Here is a 5,721-nt window from a genome sequence, read left to right as displayed (position 1 = left end):
GTACGACCTTTCAAATAAACAGCGAGTCACCTCTTCCATTGAGACGTTCTTCAATTTTCCTTCCAGTAGAGGTAGCTTGATGTCTACGAGCCTGCATTTCTTGTAGTAAGTCACATAAGGCCTTTCGACTTCTATACAAACGCTCTACCACCGATCTGCGGTCCGACTTTTCTTCACGACAACTAAAACAGCTATGTAATTGACACCTACATATTGCCTTGGATCACCAAATGATATGCCACCAATGGCGGTTAGACTGAGCCGCCTTGTTAAACTGTCACAAGCTCAGTGAGTTACAGCCATCCGGCTAACCAATTCTGTCCTGACTCGTCGCAAGCCACCATCAACACACGGTAGTAGAGCACTGCTCGATCATCCTGATTGCCTTTGCCGAGTTTAGTGAAATTGAGCGAATGTCAATGGAGCCGATATTGTTCTTCATGCGAGTCATTCGTCACGTTTTCGTCGCTCGTGTTTCTAATCTCTGGTGTAGGATGCTTATCCTATTGGTATCAACACCACATTTTCTCCTGTGTGGTACACAGCGTGTACTCCGGACTTCGGTCACTGCGGTTGCGACAACTGAAAGGGTACCTTGTATGATGTCAAGGCCCGTGTCCAGACCTTCAAAGACAGGCTCAACATTTTGGGCTTTGACCGCACCAAGTCTGTGTGGACCACACCCCAGGCATTCAGCAGTGGAGCGTAAGTCGTCTTGAACCCCCTGATGCGATCTATCTTTACTCTCATTGCAGATATTGGAACATCACTCCCACTAGGCAGCAATGGGCTGCTTTGGGATTCAGTTCCTTTAACCATGGTGCTCTAGGTAAATTATGCGATAACCCAGATACAAATAACCCTGACTTACATCGCCAGTTCCAAGTCCTTCCAATACCCGACCACAACCGGCAATGCTATGACAATTGAGGGGACAGCAACTAACCTCACTGTTATCATCACAGACATCGTTCAGCCATTCATCGTCGACCCGAACGCCACATTTGCCACCTACGACTATTTGGGTGTGGATGCCGGTCTCTGGCACAAGGGCACTGCATACTTTATATTTCACTCATCCATTGATGGTATAAATTAGGTGATCTCATTATCACAGTAGGCAAGTCTGAAATGAGTCTTCTTGCAGAATCACTGGGCTGTAGATAACTATTAGTGTATACAGCTGTCATAACTACCATATTACATACCAATTTTTCCAGGGAACTTGTGTGCTTCCTGTAATGCTCTCTATAGTGACCAAGACATGTGATTAAGCCAACTGCATGCATAGTTTTCCCAACTCCAACCTCATCCATCAGCATCACTAGTTCATTATCCAATGCTGTATCAACCAGCCTCAGAATACTAACCAGTTGATGTCACTGAGGTGTCAGGAAGCACCAATTATACCAGTAGCTACCATTTTAGATATATGCTAAGTTTTGAAGGTTCTTCAATTACTAACATTTGGAATGTCCTAGTTAATTCTAAAATGTTGTTTGTTAGCACCAAAAGTACTGCATGAAAAAACACTTAAACAGTAGCTATCATTCTGGGTATGTGCTTGGTTTTAAAGAGTTTTTTCATATTCCTGAGAAAAATATGGTCCCACAGGCACTTGTGATTTTTTGAAAATACAATGTATGCCTATTTTGATCTCTCTTTGACAAAAGTTGGGACTTTACGATGGAATGAACCTAGTGGTTCATTATAATTGAGTGTCTTTTGTGCCTGTTCCACATTGACCTATAGATTTCAGTAGCAATCAAAGGACCATGAAGTATACTTACCAGATGCAGTGACTACAGCTAAGGCCTAGCTAGAGGTATTATGTTGCTAGTGAGGGATCTGTTTTCATTCTGCACAGAAGTTTTGATTTCCTCAGGCATATTATTGCCATCTGGATGCTCAATTGATCTCATCCTGCATGTGTATATTTCAAGTTTTGTAAGCTACTAATGGAGGCGAGGATAAGTCTGCATTTATATTTGAGTGCTCCAGGATCTCCATGCATGCTAAAATGCAATGCGCCCATTTTAATTATGAGCAGCTACAATATATTTTGCATTAGATTTGCGAGAACAGATTGGGTTGGTTGCATAAGAATGAGTGTTTTTGTTAAGGTGAATATGCATTTCTTGCCTGTGCAATTATGAAGATGATGATTCAATGTAAGAGTATGCTAGCAGGCACCAAAGGAGAAGGAAAAGAAATGGCAGGAATGAAGATATGACAGCTATTCATGACTCCTCTGATGACAGCAGCATCAGCACTCCTTAACACAGTGTCTGTTCTTTCTGATGTGTCAGAAACATAAATCTTGCTAACCTAGTGAGATTTGCCTGTTGATTGACAGTTTATTTAGTCTACTCATTGCTATTGCCAATGAGAATAGCATGTGGCTTAGGATTGCTAGGCAATGCAATTGTTTATAGAAGCCAGAAGTAATGTAAGTAATGAGGGAGAAATAAACCAATACAACTCAGAAGCCATTCAAGTTGAGTACAAGAAGTGTCTGGGATCTCTGATTTCCCAATATCACTGGCAGCTGAGGAAAAATAGAGGCGTTTTATAGAGGGCTGGAGTAGTTGATGATATACCAGGTGTCAATATTGATGATGAGGGAGGATAATCCAATGGACAAGATGTAGTTCTTAATAGCATACAAAATAAAACATTTCCAGAAGTTCACTAAGAATGAGAGGTTTTCTGTATCCAAGAAAAGGGTTGCTCAGTGCAGTGCATGAGATGAAGTGAAGGAATTAGTTTGTCTCACAAATATCCATTTGGTGATATGCAAGTTTATCTTCCTGGGTTGGTTCGGTGATGGTCATATAATGAGGACTGTCTGACAGAAGATGATAAATAATTGGATTCAACAGAAATAAGTATCACTTATGAGTTCCCTCTATCAAGCTTCTCCACTGTACTCTTAAAAGCAAGATGTGCCATAGCACCATCTGATGTGGGATCTGCAGTGCTGTAGAGAGCCCCAATGTCTTAGCTAACTGCACCTGCGTAGTTATCATTGCTAGGGTAACATTCAAGCCAGTTACATAACATAGCAAGGCTAGATGACTTGCAGTGCATGGCATCCAGATTGGCGGCCAAATAAAAATTTATATTTATATCTTCATATTGCTTGGCCTCCCTCCGCAATGCCTGACACTCCTTTTCGAAGCTGAACTGAGTCAAAAGACAGGGAGGAGATGAAACATAGATACTCATATGGTGTCGAAAATTGAGCTGTGGGCAAGATAGAGCATTCCATTTTGTCGAAGGATATAGCACTAGGTATATGTCAAGTTAGTATGCTCTCTGTCTCATAACGATGTGAATCAAATACTTTTCTTAGTCCACCTTGAATTGATTCAACACCTTTCAACCTATTGACTGCCTCTGTCTACCAGTGATATGGCCATAACCTTCTTTACATCAATACACCCGGTTTGTCACCTCAAGTTCTTACTATTGCTATATCAGTGCTATGCACAGACATATATAATCCTATCAAATGATTATCAATTCTGCTATTCCATCATTTCTGAGTCTATTTTAGCTTCTTCACTCACAACTACTTTTATTCAACCTCCATGCTACACACCTTCCACATGGATTCAGAGATGCAGGCATATACTATCATATTATTAAATCTTCAGATGATAAATGCAATGTATGACTAGGTAAGTAGGTGCATATGTGTGCTCCAATTCATAGTCATGGCAAGCACTTAAAATTTTGCATAAACAAACACTTTGGTGATAAATGCGACTAGTTGAATGCTGAGACACATTCATTAGCCAGATCGGAGGTACATCATAGAATGGAAAGGTGATTAAGAAGGTGGTGCAAGCAGCTGTCACTAGTGCAAGGAAGGGTGTCAGTTTTAAGTGTGTTTCTGTATTTTGTATCAAAAATACACAACTGACTTGTGCTTACAAATTGATTCCTGACATAGATCATACCTAAAATATGCACTGTCTTTGTTGACATTAGTGTTAGCAGGCAAAGACTATCTCTGCGCATTTGTTCTTTGTACAAGTAGGTGCGTAGTATTTGCATATGATACCTCTGCGTGCTATGGAGATGTTGCCAGTGTGTAGGATGCTTGGTGCTGGAATGTGTGCAAAACAAAAGAACATCCACAGTAGGAAAGGTGAAAATAAAGATCTTTCATGTGGTTCAGTGGTGATAAACCAGTATAAAGATATTCAAGTATACAATTAAGCCACACACAGTCAAGCAAAAGGTGTATAACACAATTTATTGGAGTGCTGCAAAAGGGATAATGGGGAGGGCAAGATCTAATGAACAATCTAATAGGGACATTTTAGCATTGTCCAATCTGTCTGAGTCTCCCAAATAATGTTCTTTCATAGGCTTGCTTCTTTCCTCAATCAATCCAAAGTCCACTCTCATTGATGCTATCAGTATTTTTTCCTCTGAATTCTAAAATGACTGGGACCACATCAAGCCATGTTATGCAGCTTCAACACCTCAAGAGCAAGTCATGCAAGACTCATTATCCGCTTTTCATGTTAGGCTTCTGGAAAAGAGCTAATATTGATTATAGTACTATTACTATGACACATATGAAGGAGACAAAAGCTTTAATATATAGTTGCTAATCTAATCATGGTGCAGGCCTTGAATTATGACTATCTCTTTGATAGCTCTATATCCATATAGATGTGGTCCTGAATGTAGGCTTTAAGTGTGTTGTAGATGGGCTTGAAAGCCTGAGCTAAAAACTTGACATCAACAAGTTTCCCTCTTAAGAACTCTCTAGGTCTATGATGTAGTGTTGATACTTGAGTTTTGACACCTACACCTAGAATAATATCTCAGATCACCTTATGTTCAAAGGCATACTGTTTACTGGTCTTTTCATTCTCTCTGAAAATGAATTTTAGAGAGAACATCTCATTGGAGATGAGGCTTAGGATCTTAGACTGCTTCAGCTTTGCTTAGGAGATACATGAGAAAGCCAGAGGATGTATATCAGTAAATGTAACACTCATAAAAAGTCATCATCCAATATTGATGATGGCAACCAATATACTATTAGTTACCTTCCTTCTGACTCATTTTGTTTTTCTTCTATCATATTCCTTAGTATTCTTAGCTTTACATACTGTGGGAAGTATCTATCTCACTCATCTCATCCATACTATACATACTGTCCTGGCCTAATTTGGCCATTCAGAAATATTTCAGAATACTTCTGGAATTCATTGGAACTTCAATTCTTACCACCAGTAGGACAGAAAAGATAGGACTTTTAAATTTTCAGGTCACCTCACATTCCTGCATTATGTTAGACCTGGACCAAACCTTTGGTCTAGTTTGGAATGATATAGGTTCAAACCAAAGTTTTGAACTGGATTCCAGTAGCACTACTGCTAGCCATGTACATGTGGATTCTGGCACCCTCATAGATATAAATGCAAGTATTAATATGGATGACAGACAATTGTACCAATGCCGACTTCTGCATTGTACCTTCCTCTCACCCTGCCCATAGTTATGTAATTTCTCTTGTTCATTTTACTCTCTGCTTGTCTTTTTCTTTGTTTCTTCCTTCTCCTAAAATCTCTATGCACCACTTGAGCATTCCACCTGCAGATGGACATTCATTTACATAGACTCATGCTCAAATCTCAAAACAGGCGGCATACACTCTCCACAAAGTTCTTTGCGCCACCACCCACACCTAGGCCC

The sequence above is a fragment of the Suillus discolor genome (genome assembly GCF_016758755.1).
Source record: "Suillus discolor strain FC423 chromosome Unknown F5147scaffold_155, whole genome shotgun sequence".
Lineage (NCBI taxonomy): Eukaryota > Fungi > Basidiomycota > Agaricomycetes > Boletales > Suillaceae > Suillus > Suillus discolor.
This window is presented reverse-complemented; position numbering follows the sequence as displayed.